Source organism: Balaenoptera borealis (genome assembly GCF_965194805.1).
Source record: "Balaenoptera borealis genome assembly, chromosome: 1".
Taxonomy (NCBI): Eukaryota; Metazoa; Chordata; class Mammalia; order Artiodactyla; family Balaenopteridae; genus Balaenoptera; species Balaenoptera borealis.
The window spans coordinates 160,036,298-160,058,059 of NC_138860.1; the positions used below are offsets into that span (position 1 = coordinate 160,036,298).

The 21,762-nt window shown below is 43.5% G+C and overlaps 1 protein-coding gene across 6 annotated transcripts in view; it reads left to right on the forward strand.

Annotated features, from left to right (window-relative positions):
• HIVEP3 (HIVEP zinc finger 3) overlaps nt 1-21,762 on the forward strand; it is a 515,337-nt gene that overhangs the window by 112,636 nt on the left and 380,939 nt on the right. For all 6 annotated transcript variants that reach the window (XM_082387505.1, XM_082387507.1, XM_082387502.1 and 3 more), the window contains one exon: nt 8,200-8,311. The gene's annotated coding sequence lies outside the window, so the exon portion shown is untranslated. The remainder of the gene's footprint in view (nt 1-8,199; nt 8,312-21,762) is intronic.

Genomic DNA, 21,762 nt, shown 5'->3' on the forward strand with positions numbered 1-21,762 from the left:
AACATATCCCTATTTTACAGATAAGGAAACTGAGGCAGGAAAGGATTAAGCCGTTGACTCAAACCCACAGAGTGTGGACCCAGATAGTCTGACGCTACTCAGAGACTGCCCACTCAGTCCTTCTGCCATGCAGCTCTGCAGAAGGCCAGCATGTACTTACTTCTCATCTGTCTTAAGATGGCTCAGGGTAGAGTTTTCTGAAAATACTGTCCACTGTTCTACACTGGACAGTTCTTGAGCTAGGTGCCTGGAGTATTTTCATCTTTGCCTCTAAGTCTTGTGAGGAATGCTGGCACCATACTCTTCAGGTGTCCAATGAGAGGGTGGGTGCACACAGACTTAGAAAAAGAGAGATTTGCATGGACTCTGTTTTCATCAGTGTTTATGGATAATAGTTTTCTGCCCCAGCAGGGGGTATTTATAGTTACTGTTTCAAAAAATTAAAATGAGTACTTTAAAAATAAATGGATGAGTGAATGAATGAATGAATGAATGAAATATTTAATAAATGAGATAACAATGAGGAAGTTCACAGAAGAGTGCCTGGAACATAGTAAGCTCTTCACAACTGCTCACCCCCATCCTCCCCACCTTCTCCTTCATTTGACCTTAGTTTAATCTGTTATTTTCTTCCCCCACAAACTGAGGTCACAGTCCTCTCCATTACATTATGCTTAACATTGATCAGGTGCTTTGATGAGCACTGTATTTAGTGTGAGTGCTACACCTAAAGTGCTTCTTGAAGAGTGACATGAAATTAGAAAGGATAGAAGCTACTTTGGATGTCAGAATTGGGTCCCAGATGTCAGGGTAAAATGATAGACTGATTCTTACAAGGTCAGTGCAAGGTCTTATTATGTCCAGAAAATTAACGGCGCGCTTGCAGAATGTGGGAGATGTGTGTCTTAGTAGCCACAAATATAGAAAATACTTGGGAGTTAAAACTGATAGTTGTATTGGTTAGGGCACAGATTCAGTTGCTGTCACAAAGACCTAAAATAATAATGGCTTAAATGAACTACAAGTTTATTTCCCTCTCACAGACTGAGAATAAGCAGTATAGGGTGAAATGGCAGCACCAGAAACCCAGGGTCCTTCTATCTTGTTGCTCTGCTACCCTTCATCCACAGGATGATCAGGTCCACATTACAGCCAATGGGAAAGGGAAAAGGGAAGTGGGGGGCATGTTCCTCCCCTTTAAGAGAAAGACTAGAAAATTACCCTAGTCACATCTGGCTACGTCCCATTGGCTAGAACCTAAACTCCTGGCTGCACCTTCCTGCAAGGGAGACTGGGAAATGTAGTCTTTAACTTGTAGCCATCTTCCTAGCAAAGAATTTTATTACTAGGTAAGAAAGAGAAAGAGAATGGATACTGATCGAACAGTTAGCAGCCCTACAGTTAAGTTGATATGATACAATAGTGCAATTTGTTTGTAAAACAGTCTTGGGCAATCTTACATTGCATTGATAGAAGTATAGGAGCTTCTAGAACAGGAATTGGCAACCTTTTTCTGAAAAGGGCCACATAGTAAATATTTTAAACTTTGCAGGCCATATATGGTCTATATTGTAAATTCTTTTTGTTTTTGTTTTTTACAGTCCTTAAAAAATGTAAAAACCATTCTTAGCTCACAGACGATTAAAAAATGTAGCCTGCATGGAGGACTATAGTTTGCCAACCTCTGTTCTAGAACAAGAAGGGTGATAAGTCTGGGATCATGTCTAAAGATGTACAAGAATATGTCCAGAGGAGGTGGTCAGGATGGGGAAGGGTCTCTGGATGAATTCACAAGAGCAGTGACTGAAGGCATTGGTTACTTTTAGTCTGGAGAAGCTGAGACTCTTAATGAGATGATCATTGTCTTTAGATATTTGAATGACAGTCAGGTGATTAGGAGAGACCTTTGTTCTACATGTATCCGAAGGGAAGAACTAGAATCAGTGAGAGGATGCTCTGGGAGACAGACTGCCGCCCAGCATAAGGAAGGACTTTCTCACTATTGGTTACCATTTGTGGAGCCCTTATTGTCAGGCATTGTTCTAAGCCCTTTACATAGATGGTTTCACTTTACCTTCCACAACCCCATCAGGTCGGTATCATTCCTACCTCTACTTTAATGGATGAGAAAAAGCAGCATTAGAAGGTTATATAACTTGCCCAGGCATACGTGCTACTAAGTGGTAGAGCCATAATAACTACAATTCTCTACTGCCACCTTGCATGCAAATTAAATGAGATTAGATATGTATATTATTTAGCAGTGCCAGGCACATAGTAAGTATTGTTGCTGGTAATAATTATTATTATAATCCCTAGGCAGTACTGTTTCTCATCATGGTGGTTGTATTAGTTTCCTATGACTACTATAACAAATAAACACAAACTTTGTGGCTTAAAACAATATATTTATTTCCTTAGAGTTCTGGAGGCCGGAAATCTGAAATCAGTTTCACTGGGCTGAGGTCAAGGTGTCAGCAGGGCTGTGCTTTCCAGAGCCTCTAAGGGGAGAATCTGTTCCTTGCCTCTTTCAGCTTCTGATGGTTTCTGGGCTTCCTTGATTTGTGGCTGCATCACACCAGTCTTGGCCCCTATGGTCACATTTCCTTCTCCTCTCTGCCTTCAGCCTCCTTCTTATAAGGATACTTTGATTCTATTTAGTGCTCTCCCAGATAATCCAGGATAACCTCCCCATCTCAAGAGCCTTCAATTAACCACACCTTTTGCCATATAAGGTAATATTCACAGTTTCCAGAGGTGAATGTCTTTGGGGGGCATTATTAAACCTATCACAATGGTATTTAAACAGACACTGGATAACCACTATTTTTCTTTTCTTTCCACTATTAGAAAAAAATAAAACCCAGCAACTTTATAACATTCTGTGATTTATTGGTCAATCATAGTATCTGTTTTTCCTTGTGGTATTTGTGTGGGGGCGGGGGTATGAAAATAGAATATATTTTGTTTAAGGTATGAGTTAGAAGCAATACCGAATACCACAGTCTGACACTATTTATTGAATAACATTTTTTCCTCCCATTGATTTAAAATTCAGTTTTTATCACCTATCACATAGCAAACACTATACTTGAAGCTGTTTCTTAACTTCATTCAGTTCCATCGTCCATTTTTAGGTTTCTGCAATTGTGCTATATTGTTTTATTTACTGTAGCGTATATATTCATAGTTGATAAATTCAGTCCCCTTCTGACTTCCCTGGTGGTGCAGTGGTTAAGAATCCGCCTGCCAATGCAGGGGATGGGTTCGAGCCCTGGTCCGGGTAGATCCCACATGCCACGGAGCAACTAAGCCTGTGCGCCACAACTACTGAGCCTGCACTCTAGAGCCCGCGAGCCACGACTACTGAGCCCGCGTGCCACACATACCGAAGCCCGTGTGCCTAGAGCCTGTGCTCCGCAACAAGAGAAGCCACTGCGTTGAGAAGCCCACGCACCGCGATGAAGAGTAGCCCCTGCTCGCTGCAACTAGAGAAAGCCTGTGTGCAGCCAAATATAAATAAATAAATAAGTAAATTTATAAAAAAAAAATTCAGTCCCCTTCTATTCTTCTTTTTCAATTTTCTTGGCTAATGGCTCTTCTACTGTTTTCTTTGTCATTGTGTATTTGAACTTAAAAAAATCCTTATTATCATTTTAATGTGGTCTTGGGAAGAGAGGTGATAAATGGAGTTCTAATTGCCTTCCATAATGATCCTCCCACCCTATTTTTTCATTCTAGTGATTTTCCTTACCCATCTCCATTGAGATTTTCCAGCTTTTTGGTTGAAATCATATGGAAGTTTAACTCCAGATTTCTTGATTTCTTTCTCTCATCCTCTCTCTTTCTTTCTACCTATCTTATGTTAACAATTAAATTAAACTTTACAACCACATTAACTATTATATTTGTACTTAACCATACATTTTATTGGCTTTATTCCTTATTACATTTTCTTGTATAACATGTCTTCTCTTTTCTTGAGTTTATTATTCTGGCTTATTTATTTCCTTGGTTGGAACAGATCTTCCAGTAATCTTTTTTTTTTAATTTAATAAAGGGTATTTCTATGTCTTTGAACATGTCTTTCTTTTGTCATCACATGTGAGAGACATTATAATTTGGCAGCTGGTAGAATTCTCGAGTTACAATAAGATTTCCCTAGAATTTTATAAAAATTGTGCCACTGTCTTTTGGCCTAGTGTTGCAGATGTGCAGTATGATGTCAGTCTGATTTTCTTTCCTTTTAAGCAGCCTGATTTTTCTCCCCTATCAGGAAGCCTGTAGTTGTTTCTCTTTGTTCTTGGAGTAGGAGACTGCATCTAGAATTGTGTATTCATTTTTTTTTTTTTTTTTTTTTTTTAGCAAGAGAAAAGTAGCTTGGTTTTGCTCAAGCAGAGTTTTATTTATTTATTTATTTATTTATTTATTTATTTATTTATTTATGGCTGTGCTGGGTCTTTGTTTCTGTGCGAGGGCTTTCTCTAGTTGCGGCAAGTGGGGGCCACTCTTCATCACGGTGCGCGGGCCTCTCATTATCGCGGCCTCTCTTGTTGCGGAGCACAGGCTCCAGACGCGCAAGCTCAGTAATTGTGGCTCACGGGCCCAGTTGCTCCGCGGCACGTGGGATCCTCCCAGACCAGGGCTCGAACCCGTGTCCCCTGCATTGGCAGGCAGCAGACTCTCAACCACTGCGCCACCAGGGAAGCCCTAGAATTGTGTATTCTTTCAGTAATCCTACTGCTCAGCACTCAATAGACGCATATGATCTAAGGCCTCTAGTCTTTCATCAGCTCAAGGAAATGTTCTTCTATTTCTTCCTTGATTGTTGCTTTTCCCCTTCCTTAATGATGTCATCTCCTTCCAGAACTTCATTGAGACTAATATGGGACGTTCTGGATTTCTCTGTTATATCTTGTGTCTTATTTGATTATAAATTTCTTTTTCTTTTTCTGTGTTTTTCTTTCTTTCTTCTTCTTTGTCTTTGTGTGTGTGTGTGTGTGTGTGTGTGTGTGTGTGTGTGGCATACCAAAATGAGCTGTGGTCCTGCCCCTTTTCAGACTTTGACTTCTTCCTATATTAGGGACAAACTTCCCACTTTCCAAAGACGCCCTGGAATCGTTGCTGTTCTGTGTGGAGAGAACATGCCTAGTTCCTGATGTCCTTTCATTTGCCTCTGAGCCGATGCCTGTGACCCTCATCTGATCTTTGATCCTCTGAGCTTGGGGTTTTCCAGGACCTTTTTCTGGAAGCCTGTGCACTTTCTTCTTAGGGGGCCTGTGCAGAATCATACATAGACTTATCAGCACTAATCAGCTTTTCCTCAGCGACATCTCATCTGCTTTATATCTTCCCCATATTCTTTAGAATGTAGGCTTTATTGATGGCATCTTTCTCTGGGTCCCAGCATTGCCTCTAGTGTTTTGGTCATATAAATGTGGGGTTTTGTTTTGTTTTTGTTTTGTGTTTTGGAGGAGAAGGAAGGAGTAAATGTCTGAGCCCAGTTTTGCTATTCCCCCAAATCAAAAGTCCCAGGGTGGAAACAGTAGAGGTGAGTGAAGCGTCACATGCGTGGCTGGATGGAATGACCTTTCAGCTACATCTAGCTCTGGGAGGCTTGTCTCTGAAGTCTAAAGAATAAAGCAGCATAATTAAAGGTTTAAGAAACAACTTTTACATACCAGTCCAGAGAGATAGGGTTTAATTTAGCTGGGAGAACAGAGTGAGGTGAGACTTAAATGGTGAGTCACACTGAAACGACTAAAGATATAGCAGGAGAGACTAAGCTTAAATTACAGCCAAAGTGATTCAGCTTGGTCACTACAAAGACCATTTAACTCTGAAACACTTGTGTGGCATCACAGGGCATTGACTAGCCAAGTTAGGAAGCCTCCTTTTCTGGTGAGTTTTCTTGGAGGGTTAAGAGCTGTTCTATTTAAGGGAAGAGGATGGACTAAATTGTCTTCCGGTTTCCCTGACAGCCTTGGGATATTATGATTATGATACCTTAGTGCATATGATATTAGTGTTTTCACCCAGCCTTACTGATAATTTTTATTTTTCAGTGTGAGCAGAGACTATTCTTAGTAGGAACACTTCCTCCAAATCTTTAAAACCGAATGGAGACGTCTTCCCCTAACCTGCTGAGAAGAACAGGAATTTCAGTGGCTTCCTCTCTCCTGCAGCTGGAAGCAGTGCAGCTCCCAGTGTGGCTGGAGACTCGCTCCCATCCCCTGGCGGTCCCCTCCCCCAGGGCGGGCTAGAGAGACCAGCCAGGAGGAGGAGAGGGCCTGGGGCGGACCGGACCGGGGGAGGAGTGACAGAGTGACAGGCTCCCTGTGGTAGGTCTGCGCCTTGTCACGGAGCCTCCTGGGCTCAGGTCTGAGGTGGCCGCGGGAGAGCCAGTTCCAAGCTGTGTGGCTGGTGACATTTCCGGCTGGCAGTGCCCAGCCAATCAGTGACAGGTCCAGCTAGCTTGGGTGATGACACACGAAATATGATAATTTTCTGCTAAAGAGTCCTGGGAGCTGGGAGAGAAGGGTGCGTGTGTGTGTGTGTGTGTGTGTGTGTGTGTGTGTGTGTGTGTGTGTCTGGGAGGGGGCAGTGCAGGCAGTGGCTGTGATGAGGTGAGAGGGTGACAGTGCATTGGTTTCAGTGGTTGCTGAGGGAGGGTGGGCTCTGAGGCTACGGCTAGAGGGACATGCCCAGAGCGGCTATGGGAACATCGGGGTGGCTTTTCAGCTAAGCTGCTGGTGTTGCTGCTGGTGGCCTGGAACCAGGGGAGCAGAGCCAGCGCCATTCTGAAGCTCTGGGGCTCCTGGGGTGAAAAAGAAACTGTAAAAGAAGGAAACTGCATTTTCCTTCCTTTCAAACATAAGTGAGGTGAGGAGTTCTGGTTTCCTCTCAGGGCTACCTCTTGAAAAGCCAACACTGGAATAATAAACACCACCTGGGTCGCTGAAGTACTTAACGAATAATTTTTTTTTCCATTGGGGCAGGGGGGTTGTTGTTTATCCTCAAGCCCCACTCCCAGTTTTCTACCTCCATGCTTAACCTAGTCCTGAAAAAAGAAGTAAACAAACAAAAACCCAACAACCAAACAAAACCAGCTTGTTAACAAAATCTTGAAGAAGGGCCTAAGTCTGGATGTTAGAGACTGTAAAGGTTCAGGTGGTAGTTTTGATTCCAGATACTGGCTGGAAAAAAAAAAACATGTGTTGGAACAAGATCTGGTCCTAGATTACATTATAGTTTGCAAGTAGTGCCAGAGGATTCTTTAGTTTGAGGGCATGGCAGTGCCCTGTGGTTAACTGTGAGCTGGTGGAGGCCCCCACTTCCTTCAGCTGCCCTGGCAGGCTTCCTGGTCCTTTATCAGCAGGTAGGGGCTCGTGAGGGGTGACACCCGTGCTGACAAGTGTCCCTGGCATTGTCTGACCCCATGAACATGTGTGTTCAGAAGTGAAGGATGGTAGTGTTTACATAACATGCTGATTTGTCACTGAGGAACTCATCACTGCAATAAATGTGTCTAGTTTTATGCCTTGCCTTTGCTCTTTCCCTGCCTCTCTCTCTCTCTCTCTCTCCTTCCCTCTCTCTCTCCCCCTCTCTCTCTCTCTCTGTCTCTCTCTCTCTATATATATATTTGTAAAAAGGCACTGATGAATGAAATCATTATCTCTGCGAGCAAGCCTGCCCTGTGGCTTTAGGCATGGGACTGGGTTCCTGTGCTTGGAGTGACAGGTCTTCAGAAGTGATAATTGGTGTACTGTATCTTTAAAAGGTTAAAACCCCTTTCAAAAAAGGTCTGAACTCATAGTGGAAAAGAGAGGCGAGGCAGGGGTTGGCTCTGGATTCAGAAAACAGCTGCTGATTTGATTCCGTGTCTGCGGGCTGCATTTATTCCGTGTTTTTCAGCAGCAGGAATTCAAGAGGGATGCTACTGTTTGGGTTTCTGATCGTGATTTATATTTATTCAGAGGAATAACAGAGGGTGGATCTGTTCCCGGCGCGAGCATGCTCACAAGCAGCCGACTCTCCCATTATCCAACTGCCTAGTTTGGTGCTTCAATGTACATGTATATTTCGTGTACATATGTGTGTATACAAACGCGCATGCATGCCTGGATGGACATATGTGTGCACAGGTTATCTTTTAAGGACAATTCTTTCAATAAGGTCTTTACCCCTTACTTGAAACAGGTGTTCAGGAAAAAAATGCACAAAATCCTGACTGACCGGAATAATTCATGAAGAAGGGGCTGGATCCGTGGGTCAGAGAACACAGGACCAGTTTGCCATCCCAAGGCCGAAGGTAGGGGACTCTGGATTTTTATTCGGCGGAGGGATGCCTCGCGCTTTATTTTATTTATTGTGTTTTTGCCTGCGGCCGCCACGGGCAAGTGAAATAGCGAGCTGCGATTCCATGTCGTCGTGGCCTTTCTCGGGCGAGGTGTCCGGTGGCGGAGGCGCCGGGAACGGCCGGGTGGGCGGCCGCGCGGCGTGCGGTGCCCTCGGTGGGCTGAGCGGGCTCCCTGGCCCAGTGCCGGGGGGAGCGGCGGGAGCCTCAAGTGACCCCCGCGCGTCAATCACGGCGGCAGCGGCGGCTGTAACCCTCTGCGCGCCGCGCGCTCCCCGCACCTCGGCAGCCCGGTGGCACCGGCGCAGTGGGGCCCCCCTCTCCTCTGAGCCCCAGCGGTTGGGCTAATGCCTCGTCCACCGCAGCACCTGCAGTTTTTTCTGCTGCCCTGGCTGCGGCTCCGGGGTTGTTCAGACCCCCCTGAGCCGTCTGTGTTGCTGAAAATGAGAGCGGAGGATGCTGGGTGCCCAGACAGAGGGGAAATATTCCTAGCCCCCGCCCCAAAGGTTCCTAAAGCAAAATCACAACCTCCCCTCCTCCAAAGAAAATCAAACCAAACCCAAACTCTTACTCTGTTGGGGATTCTTGCCTTACCCCTCTCCCAGTCGTGCCCCACATTTTACCATCCTTTAAAATGAGAAACACCGCTGGTGGAATGGCCCCTGCCGAGACTGTGCAAGCTGCCCGAGGACTCCTGAGCGTGGCCGACACCCTGAACTCGCGGAGACTCGGACGGAAGTGTTGGAGAGGCGCTGGAGGCCAGGCGTGGGTTTGGTTGACCGCGGCTGCTTTGGTTTACGTTGCAGGTCGCAGGTCGGGACTACTTCTTTGGCTCGGCCCGCCCTTGAACTTTGGGGGTCGTGGATGCCGGCAGGAGGGTCTGCGGGATCTGGTTGCTGGGAAAGCGGTACCCTGGCCCTTTTTCTGCCGCGCACCTCAAGTTTCCGGCCACCCTTGGCATTGGAACCGCAGTATCCGGGTGCTCGCCACCCCCCAGCCGTGTCTTGTGCTAAGGTTTTGGTTGTGCTAAAACTGGCTTGCTTTCTGGTTGTTGGGGGAGGGGAGAAGGGGGAGCCTGAGGTGTGCCCTGAATTGATCTCCACCCAGCGGTCTCCAGCCCTTGTTTGCGTGATTACGTAACTTCAACCAATGATCAGACCGTGCGCCCCAGCAACTCCCACCATCTCCCGCCCTGCCCCCCGACTGAAGAAGTTGGGTCCTATGTTTACGATGTTTTTGTGTAACTGTGTATCAGCGGGGCAGGGACAGTGTGGGGAAGAGGGGGAATGATTTGAGCAATTTATGTGAAGAACATGGGGGGCAAAGATCACGTGTCCATTAGGGTTAGCAGTGGAATTGGCTTTGGGTTGGTGTTGATCTAAAGACCCTCCCACATCCCTTTCAGCTAGTCATTGCTTGTCTGAACTTGCATTTGGTCATGTCACCCCCCTCTTGAATCCTGGAGAAGGTTGGAATCATCCCTGCAAGACCCCTGGGTTCCTAACTAGGTGCATAACACGAATCCTGAATCCAGGGTGACTGCCAGGCTCATTTGTTTCAGGTTCTAGCTGTTCTTCATACTTCCTGCTGAGGGAAAGAGTTTCTGCCACGCTTAGAGTTTCAGTTTTGCTCTGGGGTTGGGCTACACTGTGGGGCTGAAGAGTAGAACCCAGATGCTGGCTGAGCTGCTCGACATATGCTCTTTAAAGCTCTGATGACTTGCAGTTGCTGGAGACCCTGTACATTCTTGCATTGAACACTGTGGGATTTTTTTTTTTTTTTTTTGCAAGGTAGGAGAACAGCTGTCCCATCAAGATATCTGCAGGCAGAGGGGGAAAGGTGTCCATGACACTCAGCTCTCTCTCCTTCCTCCCCACTCTGTCTGTTTAGCTAAGGTACCCACAGGACACAGAATTGTTGCATGGGGCCCCTTTATCACGCCCCTTGGTGCCTCAGCCTAGGACTCCTAGACAGACTTGTTAATTTAGCAAGAAGTCTGGCCCCTTGAGGCTGAGATGGTTTTACTGTCCTCCGCACCCGGCTGGGTCTGCTCTAAGGGCCAGCGACAAAGTTGTGCGCCGTGGCAGTGGATGAAGATGTTCCCCAACAGCGCTGTTGCTGAACTGTCTCTGCCCGCTCTGTCTCAGTGGCAGTCACCCTCCTTGGACTGGAGGAGCATGTGCTGCCTTTGGGTTCTTGCCAAGTGAGCCATCGAGGCACTTGGTGTATGAAAGGTACCAGCAAGAAGAAGAGGCATTTAGTCTGAAATCCTGGCAGATTCCAGGCCCCGACTTGATGGGAGATAATGTTAAGAAAGCTGTGTGACAACTGGATAGCTTTTAACTTGTCTCTCACTTGCTCTGTGAGTTCCCTGATGCCTTTCAGGTTCTTCTCTGTTTTCCAAGCTGCCCATCAAGGAGGCCCAGACATGCTGTCCTTCCTTCTGTGTCTGGTGGAATCAAAGCATATTTACAAATCTGAGATGCACTGGGCAAGCAGGGCAGGAAACACCGACTATGTGAACAGGCAGCACTGGTGTTTCAGGACAGACTTGGCCAAAGCCCTTGACCAAGGTCGTTCTTCATCTGTAAAGTGGGTGTCACCGTCGTAGCCTTACCAAGCCCACTGACGTATCTTGAGACGTAAATGAGTTGGACTAAAAAGTAACATGTGCTCTGTAGCCGATGGGTGTTAGGATGATACCATGACAATCTGGAATGCACATTTATACGAGGTCACTTAGCCATCTGGGACCTAAATGGTAAAGCAAGAGAGATGCCATAAGTCCATGAGCTCAGGTCAGGTATTATGATCATTGGAAAACTTCACTGCAGAAAATTTCATACCCTTTTGCAGGACTCTTCATTTACACAAAATTCTAAGAGGGTCGATGATTAGTTTGCCAATTATACCCAGAAAATTGGAAGAGAATGATAAAGTAGTGTACGAGGGTTCTTATAGCTCTTTTGTAAAATATCACTAAGAAGTACTAGTAATGTAAGAAATAGAAATACTAAACAAGTTTAAAATAAAGTTTAAAAGGCACAGGAATTCAAAGCATAGAATTTTGAGACTATTTGACATAAGTATTTAATGTGAGCAATTCAGTGAAATTTTATATATTTTGATAGGTCTTCAGAACACTGTTTTGTAGCATAATAACTGACGCTCACAGTGACCTATATGCATCAAGAGGAGTTTAAATGGCATTTTGTGTGTCCAGCTTCAAAAGGCATGAGAATATGAAGTATACCCCAAATGACTTTTTTCACCCGAGGTTTCTGGACAGCCAAGGGCTTATTGATCAAAATTATATTATAACTATAAAGCCCCCCTGTTGAAATTAATTGAGAACTTTACGATCTTTTGCTGAAATTTGGCAGGGAACTATTATGCTAGAATTAATAGTACTTATGTTCTAACATTTGATGTTACAGAAAATGCTAAGAAGGAGGCATGGGAGCCTCAGCCTGTCTTGCTCTGACCAGAGACACATTTAGAACCTTCCAACTTGGCAACTTTAATGCTGGAATTAATTGGAAGAGACTGGATGATGGAAAAGACGAAGCAGGAGAGGCATGTGCTTCTTATGTCAGTGTAGGGAACATAGACTCCCTACCACCAGTGTGCTGTTAAAAAACGTTCAAGGTGTCATGACAACACCCTCATGTTAAACTGTGGTGTTGACTCAATTCAGACATGGTTCTCAAAACTGTAAGGATATGTGAGTTACACAAGCTTTGCCTGAGCTTTACTTGACCCTCTGCCGATTTGCTTAGTTATAGTTTATTCCAAAACAAAGGCAACAGGAAAAACACAAGTACAGGAAAATTAATGCTGACACTGTTTAAAGAGTACTGTATATTTAATTTAATTTTTAAATTTAATGCATATGTCAAAAATGTGAAGGCCCTAATTAAAAGTAGCAGAAGAGTATTGCTCGGTTTCTAGACGCACATAAGTTCATCATTTTGGTAAATTATTTGAAGAACGTTTTGAACTTACTAAAAGAAACTCTCAATAACAGGCCATTGAATATGATCAGAAGTGCTCAGAACTGTCCCGAGTTTCCATGTATATAAGCAAAGGGATACTGATATAATAAGATGGATAAAACGCTATTCTCTGAAATCCCAGAGGGCTTGAAAGGCAGAGGAGGTAGGGGTTGGTGGTGGGAGGTGACTGAACCACTTTCTCCAAGGGGCTGCCCTTTTGGGAGGGTCACATTCGGGAATGTGTGCTTAGGCTATTGATCCGGTCTGTTCCTGAAAACCATGCATGCATGAATGATGTGATTCCTTCCCTCATTACTAAGTGCTACAAAATACCAGGTGTGGCTGGCATTCTTCTGGAAAAAAAAAAAAAAAAGGGTGGAGCTTTACATCTAGATGTGCAGTAGAGATGAACTGAGAATACCCCTTAGATTCAGCAGTGAAGCCAGGGAGAAGCATACAGAAGTCAATCTCAAGAATCATGGGAAGTCTCTGGATGTCCATGGGTCCTTGAATTGGAGTTCAGAGCAAACTTAAAAAAAAAAAAAAAAGAGTAATATACATGACTGGGATCCAAAGAAAAGCTGATAAACAAATAATACAGATGGAAAAAAATAAGACCAGTGCTATAAATACATGACATGCTCTGCTGAGCCTCTGTCACCAAAGTTAGTCTATTCAGGAATTGCAGGCTTTGCATTAGATGCTGAAGCTATCTTAAGATCAGAGGAGGGACTTCCCTGGTGGCGCAGTGGTTAAGAATCAGCCTGCCAATGCAGAGGACATGGGTTTGAACCCTGGGCTGGGAAGATCCCACATGCCATAGAGCAACTAACCCCGTATGCCACAACAACTGAGCCCGCGTGCCACAACTACTGAAGCCCGTGTGCCTGGAGCCCATGCTCCAAAACAAGAGAAGCCACCGCAATGTGATCAGGAACAAGACAAGGTTGCCCACTCTCACCACTATTATTCAACATAGTTTTGGAAGTTTTAACCATGGCAATCAGAGAAGAAAAAGAAATAAAAGGAATCCAACTTGGAAAAGAAGAAGTAGAACTGTCACTGTTTGCAGATGACATGATACTATACATAGAAAATCCTAAAGATGCCCTCAGAAAACTACTAGAGCTAAGCAATGAATTTGGTAAAGTAGCAGGATACAAAATTAATGTACAGAAATCTCTTGCATTTCTATACACTAACAATGAAAAATCAGAAAGAGAAATTAAGGAAACAATCCCATTCACCATTGCAACAAAAAGAATAAAATACCTAGAAATAAACCTACCTAAAGAGCCAAAAGACCTGTATGCAGAAAACTATAAGGCACTGATGAAAGAAATCAAAGATGATACAAACAGATGGAGAGATATACTATGTTCTTGGATTGGAAGAATCAACATTGTAAAAATGACTATACTCCCCAAAGCAATCTACAGATTCAGTGCAATCCCTATCAAATTACCAATGACATTTTTCACAGAACTAGAACAGAAAATCTTAAAATTTGTATGGAAACACAAAAGACTCTGAATAGCCAAAGCAATCTTGAGAAAGAAAAATGGAGCTGGAGGAATCAGGCTCCTTGACTTCAGACTATACTATAATGCTACAGTAATCAAGACAGTATGGTACTGGCACAAAAACAGAAATATAGATCAATGGAACAGGATAGAAGGCCCAGAAATAAACCCACACACATATGATCACCTTATCTTTGACAAAGGAGGCTAGAATATACAGTGGAGAAAAGACAGCCTCTTCAATAAGTGGTGCTGGGAAAACTGGACAGCTACATGTAAAAGAATGAAATTAGAACACTCCCTAATACCATACACAAAAATAAACTCAAAATGGATTAAAGACCTAAATGTAAGGCCAGACACTATAAAACTCTTAGAGGAAAACACAGGCAGAACACTCTATGACATAAATCACAGCAAGATCCTTTTTGACCCACCTCCTAGAGTAATGGAAATAAAAACAAAAATAAACAAATGGGACCTAATGAAACTTAAAAGCTTTTGCACAAAAAAGGAAATAATAAATAAGGTGAAAAGACAACCCTCAGGATGGGAGAAAATATTTGCAAATCAAGCAACTGACAAAGGATTAATCTCCAAAATATACAAGCAGCTCAGGCAGCTCAATATCAAAAAAACAAACAACCCAATCCAAAAATGGGCAGAAGACCTAAATAGACATTTCTCCAAAGAAGACATGCAGTTGGCCAACAAACACATCAAAGGTTGCTCAACATCACTAATCATTAGAGAAATGCAAATCAAAACCACAATGAGGTATCACCTCACACCAGTCAGAATGGCCATCATGAAAAAATCTAGAAACAATAAATGTTGGAGAAGGTGTGGAGAAAAGGGAACCCTCTTGCACTGTTGGTGGGAATGTAAATTGATACAGTCACTATGGAGAACAGTATGGAGGTTCCTTAAAAAACTAAAAATAGAACTACCATACGACCCAGCAATCCCACTACTGGGCATATACTCTGAGAAAACCATAATTCAAAAAGATACATGTACCGCAGTGTTCACTGCAGCACTATTTACAATAGCCAGGACCTGGAAACAACCTAAATGTCCATCGACAGATGAATGGTTAAAGAAGATGTGACACGTATATACAATGGAATATTACTCAGCCATAAAAGGAATGAAATTGAGTTATTTGTAATGAGGTGGATGGACCTAGAGTCTGTCATACAGAGTGACTTAAGTCAGAAAGAAAAACAAATACCATATGCTAACACACATATGTAGAATCTAAAAAAACGGTATCGATGAACCTAGAGTCAGGGCAGGAATAAAGACGCAGACCTGGAGAACAGACTTGAGGACACAGTGGGGGAAGGGTAAGCTGGGATGAAGTGAGAGAGTATCATTGACATATATACACTACCAAATGTGAAATAGATGGCTAGTGGGAAGCTGCTGCATAGCACAGGGAGATCAGCTCAGTGCTTTGTGATGACCTAGAGGGGTGGGATAGGAAGGGTGGGAGGGAGATGCAAGAGGGAGGGGATATGGGGGTATACATATACATATAGCTGATTCACTTTGTTGTACAGCAGAAAATAACACAACATGGTAAAGCAATTATACTCCAATAAAGATATATTAAAAAAAACAAACAAAAAAACCCCAAAACCACAATGAGGTATCACTTCACACCAGTCAGAATGGCCATCATCAAAAAATCTAGAAACAATAAATGCTGGAGAAGATGTGGAGAAAAGGGAACCCTCCTGCACTGTTGGTGGGGATGTAAATTGATACAGCCACATGGAGAACAGTATGGAGGTTCCTTAAAAATGTAACAGTAGAACTACCATACGACCCAGCAGTCCCACTACTGGGCATATACTCTGAGAAAACCATAAATCAAAAAGATACATGTACCGCAATGTTCACTGCAGCACTATTTACAATAGCCAGGACCTGGAAACAACCTAAATGTTCATCGACAGATGAATGGATAAAGAAGATATGGCACATATATACAATGGAATATTACTCAGCCATAAAAAGGAATGAAACTGAGTTATTTGTAATGAGGTGGATGGACCTAGAGTCTATCATACAGGGTGAAGTAAGTGAGAAAGAGAAAAACAAATACCGTATGCTAACGCACATATATGGAATCTAGAAAATTGGTACTGATGAACCTAGTGGTAGAGCAGGAATACAGATGCAGACGTAGGGAATGGACTTGAGGACACAGGGCGGTGACGGGGAGGCTGGGACATAGTGTATATAGCACTGACATATATACACTACCATATGTAAAATAGATCACTAGTGGGAAGCTGCTGTATAGCACAGGGAGATCAGCTGGGTGCTTTGTGATGACCTAGAGGGGTGGGATAGGGAGGGTGGGAGGGAGGCTCAAGAGGGAGGGGATATGGGGATATATGTATGCATACAGCTGATTCACTTTGTTGTACAGCAGAAACTAATACAATATTGTAGAGCAATTATACTCCAATAAAGATGTATTAAAAAAAAAAATCAGAGGAGCCCTGGTAAAAATGAACCGACTTAATTTTATTAGAAGAAGAATTCTGAAAAATCTCCTTAGTCAAGATTCAATACAGTAGACTCTTGACATTCTTTACGGATGCATCTCAAACCCTTTACAAATTCCCAAATTTGCAAATGCAGAAAAATTTGCATAGGCTCTTGACTTCCTTCTGAATCAGGTTTCTGTCCAGAGAGGAGAGGTTTCCATAATTATTCACAGGCCACCAATAATTTGCCTTTTCAACTTGCACTCAAGGAAGCAGTTTCACATCCAGAGAGTTTCTGTTTCCCTGGTAGTGTGTTGGGAGGGGGAGCTTTGACAAGACTCCCTCTCTGGCTAAGTGACTTGCTCTTGTGCTGTGTAGCTTTGCTACACAGTTCACACTTGTGCTTCAGGAAAAGGAGAGTCGCCATGTGGTGTGGCTCTTAGGGGTGGTTCACAAATAACTGAAAAAAGTGAATGGTGAGTCTACAGATGCCAAGCAGCTGCTGGAATTGGTAAAAAAAAAATCACACAGGCATGCAACCTCCCAAACTCCCTCCACTCCCTGGTCCTCAATATAGATTTAATACACTCTTAGACACTTCCCCTGACTGTCAGCATATCTCATGGAGAGAACTGGGGCATCACACAGCTGAAGCGTATGGTGAAAGACAAAACAAATCTAGGCAAGAGAGGCAGGATGTAGTCATTTGCTCCATGCCCTCATTTTAAAGATTTCAAAATTTGAGAAGATTCCAGGAGATTAAAAAAACAAAAACAAACCCCACTGTGCTTATGACTATATTTAATAAAAAGAGCCAGAGCAGAATGTACTCTGAAGGTTGGGCTTTCCTGCTCCTCATTGGAGGTGTTCTTGCAAGAATCTTTCTGGAGTGATTTGGGGAGAAGCTCGTAGAATTTGAAGTGGGTTTTAGAGTTCCACCAATTACAATTGAGGAGATCATTTTTACCAAGCCCCTAGAAGAGCTATGTCAGGAACCACAGCAACTTGATATGAGAGTTTCTTATTAAATTTTTCTTGATATACTCCTTTTAAATAATTTTACTGAAATAGCCACTAGATAACAAAAGAACACATATACTGTATGTAAAGGTTTAAAGAATAATCATTCTTCATATTATATTATGACCAACACTCATGTCCTCACCAGTCAATTTAAGAAAAAAAATGTTACTGTTACCTTCGAAGAGTGGTACCCCTCTCCATCCCATCCCACCCCTCCCTTTTCAGGGATAGTCATTTTCTGGACATGTCTGTCTCTTTTCCCCATGCTTTTCTTTATTGTCTCACCCTTTATATTTGCATCTCTAAACCATATCTTTAGTTGTACATGTTTGTGAATGTCATATAAGTGGAATCATACTGTTTATATTCTTGTGTTCATAGTTAGCCCATGCATACCAGAGGCTGCACTAGTTGACAAACAACTGAAATATTAATATTTCCATATCAGTTGGTGGTAAATTGCTGCTTATCTAACTCCTCCCCCCACCCCCCTATGCTCCCATGAAACCTATTCAAGTTCCTTCACCTTCCTAAAGAGATTACACCTGGCACAGCAGGGGGTATTGGGACCCATCTCCAGTCCTGTGGCCGGAATCCCTTCTGGCTATACAAACCCTGTCCCAGCTAGTTGTTAAATGTTTCATTCCTGGATTTGTTCATATTGTTGACTGTAGCTTAAGTTTTTTCATTTTGCTGAACTGTAATCCCATGGAATGAGTACATTGTGGTTTATATATCTATTCTGCTGTCAGTGAACACTTAAATCATTTCCAGTTTTTTGCTCTTGTAAATGGTGCTGCTGTGAACTTTCCCCTGGTGAGCATGTATATAAGTTTACTTAGGGAATATACATAGGAGTAGAATTACTGGTCACAACTGTGGGCACCTTCAAAGCTTCTAGAATAATTCAAAATTAATTTCCATCATTTTACGTGAATTTCACCTCAATAAAAGAATTTCTTACCAATTTCTCGGCTTGTAAGTCATTTTAAAAGATGTTTTTTCTCTAGTATCCAGTTTTCTTAGTTGTTTTCAGTAGACTTACCTAGCCCACCATAGCACTGGAAATAAAGTCTACAGGGTTTTCTTTAATACCACAGTAAACCCGAACACTTGTTAACTGTGAAAGACAATGCTGAGTCTGTTGACAGGATGTATTATATATTTGCACGTGTTTATCACAATGGTTTATTCAGTTTATTCCATGATTCATTCCATAGATAAGATGGTGTGCTCTTAGAAATGTAACTTAGGTTCCTTCCAGGCTAAGATAGAAGACAAGTTGGTGCTAGTGGATTGAGTATGAATGTTCTAAACCTGCCAGAGAGTCTGACCAGAGTAGAAATGAGCGATATTGAGTAGATAACAGATAGTTTAGCCTTTAAATGCAGAAGTACATCAACTACTAGGAATTTAATTCTCCTTTCTTGGTAACTTGGGGGAGCTGATGGATTTTTGGTTGATTTTCAGTTCCACGCATTGGCAGTCCTGTTTCATTAGGACATTTCTCCTGGATGCAGCTCTCTTCCAAACCTGAAACAGAGTGAATTGGGATTAGAGACTATCTCTTTCCTCTTCCATTTACTAAGAGCTAGATGTCCAGAATTACTCACCTCTTCTCTTCTGGATGCCTGTTTTTTGGCCAGAGTTCTACCTTCATGCTACCCTTATCTCTCTGCTCTTAGCTTGTTATTGAATGATAGGCCTTACCGCATGGAAACCCACTCTCTTTGGGAGAAAAAAAGTGCAATCATCTCGTTCTCTGAGACTGGCTCTCTCAGTTTCCAGCAAAGGACTTGGATGGCAGCTGGTATCCCCTGCTCCTCCCACTGCCCATGTGGCTGGGTTGTGCTTGGCTGAACTCAACTTCCAGGCCTTTCGGCCAAGGGATTTTGTAACTCTTTGTTGTTGTAAGGGGTTTGTCCAAGACAGTCCTGGCTGGTGACACTGCTGTGGTTTACTCCTAGGCCAGCAGGAACTGCTGCTCACTTCCTGGGATGACTTCTGAGCAAAGGGCCTTCAGGTTGTCATTGTCTCCTTCCCTTCCTGTGAGCCTGCTAGTGATGGGGCACAGCAGATGGACATTCCAGCTGCCACAAGCCTCCTGTGGGTCCAGGGGAGGGCCCCGCGCCGCTCTCGTGTTCTGTCCCCGTTCCTGCTGCCTTCCTGCCCTGTCGATGTCTCTGTTCCCTTCTCATCCAGCCCGGGCAGGGGCGCCCTGATGTGGTTTCTGTCTTACTTAGGTAACCAGGTGAGAATGGGGTAGGCGAAGGGTTCCTTCTCTTCCTCCATCCTTTCTAGGGTTGAAGATGGTAAGAGTTCATCTTGCTGCCACCTCAGAGCAGTGTGACATTTGCTTCCGTGTTCTCTCCCTTTCTCCCCTGCTGCAGCCCCTCACCGTTACCCGCATCCCCAAATGTTCCGGAGAGAACAATTCAAGGGTGAGTGAAAATTTTTTCTTGGACAGAGACAAATGATCTCCCACCTTCCCAAGGCCAAGTAAATTTTGGAAAGGTGCTTCCCCTTTTTCATCTAATAGATGCATAGTTTCTACCTGGGAGGCAGAAGCCACAGAAGAGCCCAAGGGGAGCCTTGTGGGCTTGCCAGCCTTCTCTGTGGGTCACTGGCCAGTTTTGCAGAACATCTGCCCCTCTGAGGTCAGCTGTGAATTAGTCTGCCTGGGTCTCTGATCACTTCCACTAATTTGTAATGGCAGCGCTGGAAATGCTCGGAGCTCAGCAGCCTGCCACGAGGCTCGGATTGGAAAGGGAGAGAGAGTAGGCTTTCAGGAGAGAGAGGAAGGAAGGAAAGAAGGGAGGATGGAAAGAAGGAAGGAAGGAGAGAGGGAAGGAGGGAAGAGGGAAAGAAAGAAAAGGAAAAGAAAAGAAAAGAAGGAAGCAAAGAAAGCAGAACATATACTCTCTCACTCCTAGCACCTCAGGGTGAGGGCACTGCATCACATCAGATCTCTTGTTTTAAATTGAGTATAATATAATAAAACTCACCCTTTTAAGTGTACAGTTCAGTGAGCTTTGACAAATCTCTAAACACCCACGTAGCCGCATCACAATTAAGATATAGAACATTTTCATCATCCCCCCAAAATTTCCTTGGACCCCTTTGCATTCATTTCTCCCCTCCCACCCTCTTCCCTTGGCAACCACTGATCTGGTTTCTGAAACTGGAATTTGCCTTTTCTAGAACTCCGTATAGAAGGAATCATAAAATAGGTACTTTTTTTTGCTCCTGACTTTGTACCCTGAGCCCAATGCTTTGAGATTCATTCACAGTGGGAGCATCAGCCGTTCATCCTTTGTGCGGCTGAGTGGTATTCCATTGTACGGACGTACTGCAAGTTGCATTTGTCTCTTGATAGAAATTCAGGTTGTTTCCAATTTTTGGCTATTGTAAAAAAAGCTGCGGTGAACAATCACAATCTTTGTGTGTACATATATTTTCATTTCTCTGGGTGAATACCTAATCAAGTTTCTTTTCTTCTTTATCTCTCCAGAAATTGGAAGGTTCATTTTATCTGCCTTTGTGACTGTCAGGCTGTCACCAGGTGGCTCCTTCCATTTTCCTTCTATGAGTGAGCCTCAAATAATAATGGAATTTTGGACACCATCACCTGTACTCGACCTTAGTATATCCTGTAGACATTCTATTCTAATTGTCTGTTGACACCCTTACTAGACTAGAAACAATATGGCATAGGAATTGAGAGCATGGGCATTGGAGCCAGACTGCCAGGTTCGTATTCCAGGGTTCATATTTCACTCTGTCGCATATTAACTGTATGACCTTGGACAAATTACTTAACCTTTGTGAGCCTCAGTTTCCTCATCTGCAAAGTGGGATAATAAGAGTACTAACCGAATGGGGCTATGAAATATCAATCAGATGATAGATGATAGATAGATTGATAGATAGTTAGATAGATAGATAGATATGCTTAGCGCAAAATAAATACTGTGTTGTTGAATGGCTCAACAAAAAGGGATCTCAGGATCTGGGATGCACATGGTCAGATCTCCATTTCTCAGTTCATGGTGAGATTGGAATAGTCTCCGTCAAGCTTTGTTGCCTGGCACCCTGGCATCCAAGCTCCCATTGGACCGCAAACACTACCTCTACACTGGGTGGACAGCACTTTTTTCCCTTGCCACCCAACCAGCTCTTCCTCCAACTGGGATGCTAGCTGCTCCCCCTTTACTCCTTGAATTGGAGCTCTGTTCATTTCTCCCAAGTGTTTATTACAGAAAAACATGATACAAGTTGCAGAGGATCCCACTTGTTTGCTTTGTCCCAGTTCCTTCTCTGGGTTCTGGGTCCAGACGCATAAATAAGGTAGGAAGCAAGGC